This window comes from Molothrus aeneus, chromosome 2 (assembly GCF_037042795.1).
Source record: "Molothrus aeneus isolate 106 chromosome 2, BPBGC_Maene_1.0, whole genome shotgun sequence".
NCBI lineage: Eukaryota > Metazoa > Chordata > Aves > Passeriformes > Icteridae > Molothrus > Molothrus aeneus.
This window is the reverse complement of record NC_089647.1, coordinates 42,400,048-42,415,262: the sequence shown is the minus strand read 5'-3', so window position 1 is coordinate 42,415,262 and position 15,215 is coordinate 42,400,048. Positions and strand designations below refer to the sequence as shown.

Sequence of the window (15,215 nt, the reverse complement as noted above, 5' to 3'; positions counted from 1 at the left end):
TTAGACACTGCCTAGCTTGGGGCCCCAGCAATACACAAAAGACACCAACAAATTTAAGAGAGTTAGCAGAGGCCACTGGCATGATGGGGGTGAGGCTGGGGGAGACAAGCTTGTTCAGCTCCAGGCAGGGACAGCTTTGGAGGGACATAACAGCACCTCCAGTGCCTGTGGGGATATCATTGAAAAGTCAAGAGATGGAGTCTTTACAGCAGTGCAGGACTAGAAGGGGAAAAACAACAGGCAAAAACTTAAACAGGAGAGGTTCAGCCTAGATATGAGGCAAAATTTTTTTCCCGAGAGGACAGTCAGGCAGTGGCATGGGCTGCTCAGAGACACTTTGAGGTTTCAACCCCCAACCAAACGAAGCCTTGAGAAGCCTGACCTCAAAGCTGACCCTGTTATGGGCAGGAGGTTGGGCATGAGATAGTCTGAGGTCCCTTCCAGCCTTTGATTCTCTGCTCCACCCACAGTCGCTCTCACAGGGCGACCTCAAATATCCCATGTTGTGTCCAAATACTCTTAGTACTGTAGTGCTATAGAGATTCCACTGACAGGGTGCCCAAGTGCCTGCTATTTTATCAGTTAAAAGCTACCCACTTCTCAGTATACTTTTCAATGCTTCCCAAGAAACAAGCTTACCTTTAGGATGGAACAAAATCATTCCCTCTCTCATCTCCCCCTACCACTCCCACCAAAAGCCTCCACCATGAAATTTGACCATAAACTAGTCATATTATGGTCCAGCAATTCAAGAATGAGAGTCTACAAGAATCATGCCAATGACAAACACTCAAAAAGCCCAAATTCAAATAAAACCCTAACAACTCTAGGGCCCCAGTTTAGTAAGCCATTCTAATTCTAAGTACTGTTTATCCAGCTATCCTATGGAATAGATACATACCTACTTGCATCTTCCATCTTGCATTCATGCCCAAAGGTGGCATAAAAATCACTTGAAGTGTATTAAACTAGTAAAAACAGAGGATCTTCATGCCTATTACAGCATAATCATTTACATGTCTTTGAATGTTATAGCAACAACACTGCTCAGACCTCTCCAACTCAGAGGACATCCTGGAAACAGCTCCACTGCTAGAAAAGCTCTCAAGAACAGGTCACCTGTTCCATGCAGTTCAAAAGTTTTATGTTGGCTCAGAAGCGGCTTTGACTGTCTCCAATGAATGCAGCCACTGGCAGGACTCACCTTAGAGATCAAAAGTGGATGCCTGTTTTGTGTGAGCTTAGTTCCCCATCTCAGTACAGAAGGGTATTTTCATTTCCATGTGCCCAAGATCAGGCTATATTCAACAGCCTTTCAAGCATTCTTTAGAGGAAAATCTTGGAACAAAATGTCACACTTGACTGATTACCCTAATAAGCAAGACTTGACTTCAGTCACACTGTCACAGGTAATAAAATTTTTTCCACTTCTAATCTCCATCACACATTGACATTTTACATTTCTGTGTTTCACTAGGAGAGTGAGGGCAAGGCTACATATGAAGTAAAATTTAACTGAATTTTAGTCCTGTGAGCATAAGCACATACCACACAATTAAGCAATAAAAAGAAAAAGAGGCCTGAATAAAAGGTTAAAATCACAACAGAGTTGGGGAGTCAGAGGGCACAAAACCCCCAGCTTCTCTCAAGCCACAGAAGAGTGCTTTGAAAGCCTCTAATTTTGTAGTTCTAACTTAGCATTTCAGTCCATTACTGCCTCTTCAAAGCATTACGAATATAAGGAAGGATCAAGAGGGTCTTAAAGTTCTCATAAGAGACAGTCATGTAGGATTGTATTTGGGTTCAAGGGAACTTACTTGTCAAATCTCACACGGCAAGTTACCTTTAACACCATTCAATTCAGCCTACCTGCAGATTTTGGCTCAGTGACAACCCACAATCTGATGAAGGTTAACGTCAAACCAGAACTCAGCACTGTAGAAGCATCTCCACCTTTCATTGTAGATCTCTGCCCTTTAAAAGAAAAAGGCTGGGGTTCTCTACCTGGCTGTTCAAAGCAAACTAAATCCCAGAAATCCGGCAAAGGAAATGTTCATGCATACAGACGCACTTTACATGCAGAACTGTGACAATAATCTGCTTTTTCCAATTTCTATTAGCTCTGCTCTACTACAATGTTGAAAGATGGAAAGAAAGAACAAAACTATATAAAGGCACTTCAGGTCACTGGTGAAGACTTTGCTAGATACTAATAATTCTATTTCTAATAATAAGTCTATTTCTAATAAATACAAAGGTAAAAAATAGAGCAAGCTCTCCACAACCCAGAATACTATAAACTTCTAGAATTGTAATCTGATGCCTAAATTCAAGAGGAATTAAAGTATTGTCTTGTCTTGTCTCTGTCTATAGTGTGTCCATCCTTAACAAGCTCACTTTACACATGGAGGAAAGTGTATTTTTTTCAGAAGGGCACTGAGTAAATGACATATCCAGCTAAAAATGGAGTTCTCATGCTTGAAAACAGTCTTCAAAGAATAGAAACTTCCTCCACCCCCTCCTTCATACATTATAAAAAGGTATAATTTTTAGTCGCTTCTCATGAACTTTCACTTGACCACTAAGGAGTTCACCCAGGAGAACAGCAGCATCATCTGGGTGGCTCACATGTGTCTCCATGGTTTGCAGTGGAATGTTTCTGGCCAGCTTGCTCTGTTGCCAGACACGCTGCACAACAGCTTGTATTTCAAGGAAGCGTGTTCTAAATAAAACATCACACTTTGTAGCAAAAATCCTTCAAGTTTAGAATAAATCCTACAAGGCTGGATACATAAAATCCAAAGAGGCTGCCTGGCTAACTCCCAAACTAATTACTGAAGAAGTTTCAGGAAAAAAACCCAAAATTACTATTTATAAAAGTGAATGACTGATGTGCTTTTGCTCTCCCTCCCTTCCTGGCTTCCATTCCATTGCCCAGAGATGAGTGGAAGGTACAAGTTAAAATGCAAAGATGAAGTATTCCCTTGCCACCAAAATTACCTGAAGTCTAGATTTGCTTTAGAGCCCTATTAATTCCTAACAAACAGTAGTTTATGGGGAAGAAACATCATCCTATCAACAGGGTACATACAGACCTGCAATGTCAATAGATTTACACCAGAGATTCTTGTTCTATCCATGCCTCCACCTTTCCAACATCTGTTGTATTTTCTTGGATCAAGCAGAGTTAACTCAGCCATCAGAATAATACAACCTCACCCCAAGTATCAGCCTGAAAGCATCTAAAACTACGAACTGAGATTTAGTTTGTTAACTCACCCTTCCTCCCAAAAAATGTTAAGGATACCAGAGGTGTCAGGACAAAAGCCAAACTCAGCTTTTGAGCTAGAGGAGTATCAATCAATTTATTTACCCAGGAATCTGGTGAAGATCAGACACAATTCATACTGATCTAACAGAAAATTGTTCCATGTGGTGCCATTTTCCCTTCATTTCACCAGATTACTTTGGCATGGAAGTGGCAACTTTTCCATAGAGCTCTGAGAGACAGACATGCAAGAGTAGAGCAAGTAGGATCCATGAGAGTTTCTGAATTTCCTTCTGCCATTTTACTAAGACAGGATTCAAGAATGATGACCTCCCATGCAGTCAGCCAGTTAGATGATGTCATGAAGCACCACACTTGTGAAATCATAGCATTCTATAATAATGTTATGCACCTGCTGTTTGCTGCCTGCAGTCCTGCAGCCTGCAGACGGACCGCAATCAAAGGGGAAAAAACTTATTCACCAGAAAGGAGGATCTAAAATCCCACTGCAGTTATTTTGCAAACTTCATGGCCTACAATTTAATCTCCTGGTTGCTGCTCAGTGAGATGTTCTGCATCCCAGGAGGTAGGAAATCAGGACAACTCCAAGTACATGACCTTGTTGGAAGCTCTGGTTTTGCATTTGCTGCCCAGAAGGACATGTGCAGGGTAGACTGCTCTGGTTTTACCAATGTCTGAAGTGAGGAGAAGTGGAAGAAATCATCTGTTTTATGACAGAAACTAGAAAATTTTTCTAAAGTTTCTCTAATATGTATTGCAAATTCCATGCTGTGGTTGAACCAGGTTTAAGCCCTTCTTTAGGGAAAAATTTTGAATGGCAACAAAACCAAAAAAAGAAACCAAACAAAAACCCCACACAACCAAAAAAACCCCAAACAAACAAACAAACAAACAAAAAAACCAACCCAAACCATATACATATACATATATATATATATATATATATATGTATGTAATTTATTGCTCCAGGGCATCTATCCAATCTGTTGTCCAGACAGACATATGTACCAGCATATCAGCTCAACTTGAAAGAGTCACAAATATCTTACCAAGTTTTTATTTCTATTAACAAGAGCTGTGAACAACTGTAAAAATGACCACACTAAGGCTCCCTTCCTTCACCTTTCTGTAGCTTAAGATACCTCCAAGTAGCATCAAAGTCAAACACTGCTTCTATAAGCAGTGGAGAAAGAAAGCTATGATGGAGTTTGGAGACAGAGACATTCATAAAAATAAGGGATAAATCAACACAAACACCACACTGACACGACAAAGTAACAAGAAAAGGCGATGAAGATCTGCAAAAGGTCAAAATGGAAAGAATGGTTTGAAGGTCAATGAACTTCCACCAGCTGTAAGCAAGGTGTATGAAACACACTTTCAAGCATGGCGTAGGAACCATTCTTATGTGGTAATTGCACAAAATGTATTTTCTCAAACAAGAAGGAAAACAAAGTGAGTAACAAGGGAAGTGCAAGGTACTGTGGTGCTCTTCTGTCTGCTGCTTCCTGCTTAGTTCAATCAGACCTTTACTTTATTTTGGGTGCCCACTCTCAGACAGAAAAGGATGATGGCAAAGATTTGATAGTAGAAAACTGGAAAGACAGGAGAAGACCATGTGGGGAAGAACAGAAAGAAGAAACATGAAGATCATTGAACAATGTTCCTGCAATATTACTGAGGGGGAAGAGGAACAAAGTGGAGCCAACAGATTAGGACAGGATGATTGACAGGATTGCCATGAAGCATTTATTCTTAACACACTGAAAATTTAACTTAACACTGAAACACACTTAACACTGAAAATCTTCCTCCTTCGGTGTCTCTTTTTTCTTAGAAAAGTGGGCATACTTTTATTTCTCATAGTCTTACTCTTAACCTAGTAAGTGTAAAGTGATAGGAAAACTTCTAAAAGGAAACACATTAAACAAGTTTCCAGAACCCTTGCAGCAGATACACCCATAATAATTCAGTAGCATGAACTGATCTTATCCTTGAGACAGTAACATGAACAATATAGCACACGTTGGTCAGGACAAACGAGGTTCAAAGAAGAACATGACTATCTCAGACCATTGGAGATATTGTTGTAGTCCTGCTTGAAAGAGTGGGGAGTAGGTTGTGCGGCCTTTTCCTAATTTTTGCTTATGGTATGTTCTGTTTCCATGTCATCCTCTGGGAGCACCACCATTTCTTTCCCTTCCTCACTCAGTTCAGCAAGAACTCCTTTTTTCCTCCTTCAATCCATCTGTTCTCCTCAGGCTGCTTTAACACTGACAGTGTGAGGGCCTAGCAAGCCCAAAATTAACAAACTTCACATTGATTTTAGTATTTCAGAGGAACAACCTGCTTGATGGCACATGTCCAAGCCAATGTTGATATGGATATGGCTTTGTGAGAGCAGAGTGGGAGAAGGAATAGGAGGCTTGCTCTTATAACTGCCTATCAGAAGAGGACTGTAGTTTCCATGACCACAGGACAGCTTGGTACTAAAGGGCCCAATTTTTATCACCTACACACCCACATGACTGTGCAAGTATTATCAGTGTAGTAACAAATTGTTGATATGCCATGGACAAGTCTCAACATCTAAGTCATCCTGGAAGATAATGAAAGGTAGAGATTTAATTCTATTTTTCAAATATATGAATAAGACTACTAAAAAAAAAAAAAAGAAGAAATAAACATAATTAGGAAACTTCTTTTTATCATTAGTGCAATCTGTAACAATCCACAGAAGCCCTTGCTCAGTTGGGCAAGTATAATAGTATCAGTTTTGGGGTCCTAGGAAACTTACTGATTCACTTTTGGTGGACACAGGCATGGGCACAGGCATACTATAGGGGCTTAAATGGCAGATGGTGTATATATATTAAGGAATAACTCCTATGTCTGTGAAATCGATAGCTGTACGCAGTGCTAATCAAGCCTTCTTTGCAGAAACTGCCCTTCTTTCTTATGCACCATCAGAAAACATTGGTTAACCATGGCCAAGTTACAAAGATGATTCAGAGAGCTGTGGAGACAGGACTTTGTATAGTTAATTCTTTTGGGTTTGGTCTTGTCCCTTAATTTACCTGAGTATCCTTCCCTGGAAAAACAAAATACATAGCTACTACAGAAGCTACAGCCACATCAGTGCAGAGCACAGACCAAAAGAAATGCTGCTGCCAAGCACTTGAAATTGAAACTGCACAGGATGGGGGAAGGCAGTTTGTTTTTAAACAAAACATCCTATACAGATGCTGGAGTAGCTCCAACCAGGTCCCTGGGACTGAATATCAGCTTGCAGTTGGTGTGCTCCAAAACATTTTCACCTATTTATTCTCAGGTACTCCAAGACTAGTCCACAAAGAAAGGTGAAGAACAAAAGCCAGGAGATTTGCTTGAGAAACATTAATGTAGACATCTATATTTAGACTAAAAATGCCTGTGAAGTAATTTCTTACCAGAGAGGGAAGAACTCACAGGTACACATTTTCCTATAGACACTATCCTGAGGACCACTACTTCACCTCCTAACTTTGCTCTAACAAGTTGCAATTTCACCTGCTTATATTGTCAATTGTTTTCAATTCCAGTCTTTGTAGCTCCTATATTTCTCCTGTTCCCCAGGCTCCTATTGACGTCTGTGGCTGTATCTGTCTGAACTAGACTGTGGTGCTCAGCCTGCAGACCTGTAGACAGATTAGGATGAGGTAAAAACACTATGCCAAATTTCTCTCAGGTACTTTACTGAGAGGGCTAGAAACTATCTTCTTGAAGGGCCTCTCAGCTGTAAGAAAAAGCTGAGAAGTGTTTGCTCACATTTTGCAGAGGAGCAGGATACTGCACTCCAGAACAAACTGCCAGAAACACTTGAAGCTGATGAAGTTGGTGTGGGGCCCTTCATTGGTTTTATGCTAAAGTGGATGAGAACTGCTCACTAGACAGTAGCTAGGAGGTACTTTAAAGAAACCAATATCTTTCATGAAAGGCTCAGAAACTGAGTGGGAACACTCCCAAAGCAGAAGTCCTGGTGTAGTTTCAATGGAGAGTTCAGATCTCTTGCAGCCAGACTGCTCTGAGACCTGAACCACTGCAAGGCAACCGGAGAAGGTCTTTGGAGGATATGTCAGATACTTAAGCCAGATGCAAGCCAAATCACTAGTAAACATACCTATAATGTGTCTCAAGGCAAAGTCAGACAGGTCAGTTTGTCACAAAAATGCTTGCTTTGCCTTGAAAAGGAATGCTCATGCAGTCCCACATACCACTAAGTAGTGACTTGGGAAGCTGCTCCCACAGCTTCTGCTGTCATACTTCCCTTTAGACTGCCTGGCAGGAACAAGCAAAATTTCCACCTCCAGCTCAGGCTTGGTAAATCCTGCGGTAGAGCACAGCTCAGCACTTGAGCTCAGTTAGGTGGCTGAGCCTGAATCATGTTAGATGGATGCTGAGGATGCTAAGCCTGAACCATAGTCACAGTCCTGCATGACCACAAACATTCTCCACATCTCTTTACATCAGCCTCATCTTTAATTTTATTTTTCCTTACTTTATCTTTCTTTTTTTTTCTTTATCTTTTCTTTTTATTTTTCCTTACTTTATCTTTCTTGTGTGTTTGGAATCTCACCACCTGGTGAGATTCCAGTAAGCTCTCCTCTAGAGTTTACTTTTCAGGCCTCCTTCCCAAAGCTTGTATTCAAACAGTAGTGTATTTCATGCAGTCCTTTGCCCTGCATTACCAAGCAAAGGATTTAAAAGGAATGTCAAATGAAAGAAGCTTTCCAATCAAGAAAGCTGAGCAGATATTCATAAAAAAAAAATTAAAATGTAGTCTTATGAGCGGGAGAGCATTAAATCTAACAAGATTTGATCTCCAGGCAACTCAAGCTTGTTCTTCTCGCAATTTTCTGCTAACACTTCAAGTGACCCCTAGGGAAAAATAAAGCTTGCCTGGCTCTGTATAGTTATAATGCCCTGACTGTACAACTGAACATAATTTTTGTTTAAATTGGTTTATAGCTGATCACAGCTTAACTTTAAAATACAAGATTATTTAAATACTAGCAGCAGTCTGGAGCCCTACATGTGCCAGCATTTGTGCAATAGCATTTTCCCTGCAGCAAGTCTGTTTGTGCAGGGAAGATGACAGATAACAAAATAATCACTTAATGCAACATAGCCCAAAAGTTTACCACTTAAGTATAGCTTAGCTCAGGGGGCTGCAATTCCCTGTCAAGAGTGACAGGAGGATGTTTGATTACAGGAAATTCTTGGGTTCACACATGTCAGTGAAGCTAATGTGATGCTGTCCCATGGTTAATAAAGCCCTGTCTCAAAACTTGAGCAGGCTGAGGATTCACAGACACTGTGGTTATGTGCCCAGCCATAGCAGGTTTCTACACTAGCAGGACATGTTTCACTGTGTGTCAGTGAGCCAGTAGGAAAGTTAACGAATGCATTCCATTGCACGGATTTCCCATTGTTTGCTGCTTTCCTGGAATCATCTTTTGCCCATTTTCTGTTTAGAGTAATACATACAGCATCTGATGCTGTCACATGATTTCACCCTCGAAAATCATAGGCTTCCTGTCTCCAAGCTTCTATTAGCCTTGATGGTAAGTCATTTGCTACAGCAATGTAGTTTTGCATTAGTTTCAGTTGAAATATTTCTTAAAATAATATGCAGATTATAAGACCTGAACAAGTCAAAGGATATTTCTAGATGTAACTCCACCTGTTCATCTTGGCAACACAGTGGCCCACAATTTAAAGACAGTCAGAGAAAAGCAGGCTCTCCTAAGGAACAGTAAGTCTCATCTGAACCTGCACTTTGCTAAATAGATATAAGTATGCAACACCTACCAAATTACTACACATAATGAGGCTTTTGCTGTTCTGTTCCTGGGGAGATGAGATGTTCTTATCACACTCAACTGATTCAACTATTCATCGATCTACGAGTACAAAATAACATTCCTTAAAAATGTGCAATGAAACGTTTGGAACAGAAGGCAATCAGCAAGCCTATTGAAGAGCACAGGAATGATGCAGGATTTTAGAGATGCTATTTTTTCTGTTCTATTTCATTTTAGGATAAATTAGAATAACGAGTAGTGGAGGAGGGGGCAGGGGGGAACAGAAGAGAAAAGAATGAAAACCTGGATTGATTAAAACATGCAAGCCACAAAATAAATTTCTTTCTGTTTCTAAAATGGCTTCTTTGTTTCAAATGCCTTTGTCACAAAAAAAACCAGCTTGTTGTGATCTGACTGTTGAGTTGACTGAATTGGGACAAAGGTGTTGTTCTTCCCTCTCCCCCACCGCCCCCATTCTGACATACACTTTCCCTATCCTCTTTTAGCCATTTTAAAGGAAATTATAAGAAAAGCAGAAACGGTGAGGACAAAGGGAAACATCAAAGCCATCAATCCTGGAATAAACTCGGAGCAAGTGTAACTTCAATACACAATGACCATGTGGGGGGATGAAGGGGAGGCGGGGAAGAAGAGAGTGCCATGGAAAAAAGAAGTCATCATTGTCATGTGCACACGCTGGTGTAACTGAGGTGCACAGAGCCCGGGGCAGGTGCGGAGGGGCAAGCCAGGCCAGCGGCGCCGCGCAGGGCGGGCTGCGGGGCAGGGCGCGCAGCCCACTGCAGAGCCGCAGAGCCGTGCGCCTGGCGGCCGCCCAGTGCCGGCCTCCTCCCGTACAGTTATAAAGGATGGGGCCGCTAGAAAAAAAATAAATTAATTTTAAAAATCAACTACGAATACCCTAAATGTGCAAACCACTCAGCGCCTCCAAATTTCCTTACGCCGCAAGGTCTTTCCATAAAGTGTCCCGCATTCAGAGGGGCAAAACTTCTCTCCCACCGCCGGGCGGTGAACAGGGGAGGGAAGCGGTGCAGGGAGCTGCGATGCGATGCCCGGAGCCGCCTCCCGTCGCTAAGCGACCCGCGGGGCCGCCGCCGGGGCCCGCCGCCGCCGCGCACTCACCGCTCCGCGCCGCTCCATGCCCGCGGCGCAGCGCAGCCGCCGTCCCGAGCCGTCCTTCCCAGCCGGGAGGGACACGGAGCTGCCGCCGCCGCCGCGATCTGGGTCACCCGGCGCGGCGCCCGGCGAAGGTGAGGAGGAGGAGGAGGCGGAGGAAGGCGGGCGGCGGTGCCGCCTACCGGCGAGCGCGGGGGGAGGCTGCGGCGGGGCCCGAGCCCGCCCCGCAGGGAGGGGAAGGGGCCGGGGAGCGACCGGAGCTCCCCGCATGCCGCCCGCCGTCCGTCCCCGGCCCCCAGCGCAGGGCGCGCCTCTCATCCCTGCACTTCGAGACCTTCCCCCCGTCTCGTCCTCCCCGCGCTTGCCAAGGAAAGGCGATACCTGTCTGCGCTCAGGGGAGCTCAGCCACAGTGGTACGGTTAAGGTCCTACGGGAAAGCGGGGAGCATCTCCTCGGTGTTAAGGTCCCGGCTAGCTGGGGTAGTACTCAGCGAGCCAGTGTCCTTCCTCCATATCCCAGCCCACTGACCTGTCAAGCAGTGTCCTTTCTCCCCCAGCAGTATATCCTGAAGGCTTTTGATTTTCAAAGTTTCAAGTCAGCTAATTGGGATCATAGGCATGTCATCCTATTTTTATAGCTCTCCCCTCTAGGAGAATAACAACTGTTGTCTGCAGCATCCACAGAATCATTTAAAGTTGCCCAGTGCAGTATCTACTGCCAGTAGGCAAGTGCTCTGTGTTTCATTCATCCTTACTGCTGCGTGCATCTGTCCAGATGTTCCTTTGAAGCTGTAAGCAGCCTGTCAGGCCACATTGGCATCCCGACATTAGCCAAAAGTTTCATGTTTCAGAAGTCCTTTGAAAATGCTAATTAACCTATTTTTCTAAGTGTTCTCTATGCCTAATTTGAAAATAGCTTTCAGCATGCCTGTTTCAGGGACATGGTTTAATTTCTTCTGAATCTCCCTTTTCAGTTATTTTGATCCCATAATCAACTGTCACATTCAAGAAGTATGGTGAAAACACTTGGGCTGTTGTGTTAAACATTTAATGACTAGGAAACACTGTTCATGTCTTAAGGCAAAGCAGACTGGTATTTAATTCTCCTCCTGGCTAGAGCTATGTTGTCTGTCTTCCACCTGCCATCAGCATGCCTGGTGCACCTGGCTGGCAGGTGCTGTGTGCTGCAGGGCTGATGGAGTGGCAGGGAGGGAGGAGGTCCCAGCAGCCTCCACCTCAGCGGTGTGGTCCATCAGCTAATGAGGTCCAATGCTCAATGGAACAACTCAATAGTCGGTATCAGGCTACAGCATTGCCACCTCATCTCTTACTTGCATCATGCTTTGCACACTGAAATAATCTTTCAAGCTTAATTCCATGAATCAATGCAACTAGAAAAGTAGTTATTTTCTCCTGTAACACTGCATTAGGGCAGTGTTTCTAGTTACTGTATCACAACAATGTCCACCCCCAACACATCAGATCTTTGCTCTTAGATCCTGTGCCTGTCAGAAACTTCTCTTGCACTAGGCCAGCGGATCCAGTGCAGGTCTGAACAGAATAAACTCTAAATTGGGGGATCTTTCAGGGGCTTCAGGAGCAGAGTTTGGTTATGCTTCCCAAAATAAATCTAGAGAGAGATTTGTAAGACAATTCATTCACATTATGCAAGATGAATCATGAACATAAAAAGCCAGATCCTTGCTACAGAAGAGGCCTTACTTTCCCAGATGACATGCTCTTGTTCACAAATATTAAGGAGTTCAAAATGTGAAAGCCTTATTGACTTGTTCCCTTACTGTTGTGGCAAATTTAGGAGATCAACATGTTTGGAGTTTCCAGATGGCCTCCTGCCCATTCTCTGGAATCATGCAGTGGTACATGGTTGTACTGTAGTCATGCAGTGCCATTTCAGACTTGGCTGGATTTTTTTGAGACCCTCGTTGTCAAATTTCAGTTTGATGTACCCATTCACTCAATATGTTGGTATGGAAGCTGCTCAGGTTACTATGACTCCTGTGTTCAGCATCGTTGTTTAATGGAAAGTCGAGGCAAACCAGTATATTATAAAAAGTTCTTCTGTTTATAAGCAGTTATGCTGTACTTTCCTTTTAACAGCATAATTAATTTTAACTGATGGCAAATGAAGGAAACTGTGAATGACAGCAGAAATATAACCTGTACTTAGAAGTGGCAGTGAAACCATATTAGAAAAATATAGATGTAGGACCCCACTAGTTGAGCAATGTCACGCTTTTCCAGCAATAGCTCATACAGCCTGCTGTGCTTAATAAAACCAGCAAGGTCACCTGCATGATTAATTAAGCATTGGAAAGAAGGTGACAGAAGCAGCAGAAAAACCAGATAGCAACACACCTTGCTCAGATATTGGTGAAAAATCAAAAGCTCAAGTCCCTTATTGTTTTGGATAGACACTCTTGCTGTTACAGAAATTACTGATAAAGAAAAAGTTGATAACAATGATATGTGCTCTGTCCTTGTGAAGAACCTAACTAACACCACCCAGCACTTTTCTCAATGTGCCACCCAAGCATTATTAACTGCACCATAAGAAGTTATATTTTAGTCAATGGTTTTATAGTATTATTGTGTTTCCTTTTTAACATGTAGCATTTTTCATTTTGTGACAATATAGAGGTGGCAGAAATACTTTAGCTACGCTTGTATTCTTTGACTTTAAATCAACAAGAGAAAGAAGGTATTTTACCAAACAATCCTAGTACTGCTGGAATAATCCCAAGAGACGTAGGAGGAAAGAACAAGGAATGAATAGGAAAACCCTCCCTATTTACATAAGGAACTTTCTTACCTCAGTTTCCAAAATCTGTAGTTCAGATTATCAATCCCTGTAGTTTTTACTCAGCATGAGATAGGCTACTCTGCATAAATGACAAGCTTCTTAGGCTGTTCTCAAATTTCCTCAACTGCCCCTTTTGAGGGGATTCTTGTCAGCTGGTAATTCTTTGTGCCTGGTTTAGGACAAGCATGTCCTGTGATGGTGAATTATATGGCTCTCGCCCACTGATATTTTAGCAACTAGGGCTGTGTGCACACAAGCTTCAGGATAATTTTTTAAACCAATCTTCTAGATGTTTTATTCATTTCCAGTCCCACACTTTGCCTCACTTGTATTCCTTTGACTGAAAATGCCATAAAGTTTAACATGGGAGACATTAACAGAAGCCTGTAGATGATGGTAACATGAAAGATGAAGTGTGTCAGGCTTACTCATAGAGCCTTTAGAGAGATGACAGCTAAGTGAAGCAGCCAGTATGCTCATTTAGTTTACCCATTTCTTGAAGCAAAGAATTTTGCCAGAAAAGACTTTGTCTACATATAAATTAAGAGTATTTAATGTGATAATATTGTAATTTAAATAATTCTGGTGTATATTTCTACATAGAAAGAATAAAATATAGTGTTACAGACATGAGTTTCAAGTACTGTAGACTAGCAATACTTGCTTTTTTCTCTTAATAAAATTGAACAAACTTGAATATGCTGAAACTGTGTCCTAATCATCGCCAATATGTGTACCAACCATATTATATCTGTGTGAAAAAGAAAGATTTGCATTTATAAGCAAAAAAATTTAAATCAATTTCTAACAAGGAAAAAAAAAAGGTGATGTGTTGTTTTTTTTTCTATCTATTCTTTTCATTCATCTTCTGCCATTAATTAGATCCATACTCTGAATGCATGTGTTACACTTCATGAAAAGATTATGAAGTGTTTCACCAACAATGATTCATGAGGATTCACAACCCCTGGTGATTTGGGTAAATATTTATGTAAATGTCATACAGATCAGCAAACTGACTCGCAGACAAGTGGTGTTTATAAAAGAAAAATCACAAAGTTTGGATCCATCTTCTTTTTTTTTTCTTCTTTTGCTTATTCAGCTTAAAAGCTTACAATTCCTGTTTTCCAGATATGTTGTGTGCACATAGATCCAGAGAAGTAATGAAAACTGATTACAAGAGCAGCAAATGGGGTGACCCAAGCATCTGACCATGTTTTAGTTTAGAAAATTTTAACTTGTGATTGAACAGCTATTATTCTTATAAAGAAAGTAAATATGTTGCACAAGCAACAGCTAATGAGTTCTCCTGACATGATGCCTGAAAGGAGATGAAAGAATGGAGTCCCAGTCCAAGGAATACATTGCAATATTCTCTCCAAGCAGTGGGGGCACCAAGGATCTCACTTATGACAGAAATGTAACATTTAGTTCTCTTATGTAAACAGTACTGTGTCTTTAAAAATTTACTTCAGAGATTGTGTCCAAACTGCAGGCACTGCATCCTGAAAAATGTATTGAGTGCTCAAGTAGACAGAATCAGAGCCTGTTATTCCATGATTGTCCTTATGATACATTTATGCCCTGAAGTTATAACTGTGAGAAATGATGTTTTCCAAGGATATGCAGGAGAGCAGACTGCCTGCCTAGTGTAGATATCAGGGAGGATCCCTGTGCAAGGTCGCATTGCTTCTTGAATGCCTACCAAATCCTAATTGTTTGTGACAGAACTGAGTTTTCCCAGGCTACTGTAAGATTTTGACTATATGGCCAGAAGAGTATAATATAGTTCAAACAGCATTTAAAAAATTATATTTCCTATTTGTTAAATGTAAAACAGGCAAAAAGAACCAGAAGAGAATGTAAAGTGCATGCAGACTTTGAAGGGATGACAATTTTCAGTATCCATGTCAGAGAAAACAAATATTTTATGAGACTCTTTCTAACAACATTGCCTTCAAAGCTAAACTACACCGTGTGTTGATGGGTTTAATGATTTAGAGGGAAATCAATATTTTGTAGGGTTCTTTCAGTACTCCATATTTCTTTTCTGACACCCCAGAAAGTGTACTAGACTGGCAAATGATCTCACCTAAACTTTGCCTGAACTGCAGAGAAAGAGTCATAGC

General features: G+C 41.7%; 1 protein-coding gene across 1 annotated transcript in view; it reads right to left on the bottom strand.

Moving 5' to 3' along the window:
* The window catches only part of ELMOD1 (ELMO domain containing 1), a 44,109-nt gene extending 33,691 nt beyond the window's left edge, over nucleotides 1-10,418 (bottom strand). Inside the window, exon 1 of the mRNA XM_066544765.1 lies at nucleotides 10,273-10,418. The gene's annotated coding sequence lies outside the window, so the exon portion shown is untranslated. The remainder of the gene's footprint in view (nucleotides 1-10,272) is intronic.
* Between the last annotated feature and the right edge of the window lie 4,797 nt (nucleotides 10,419-15,215).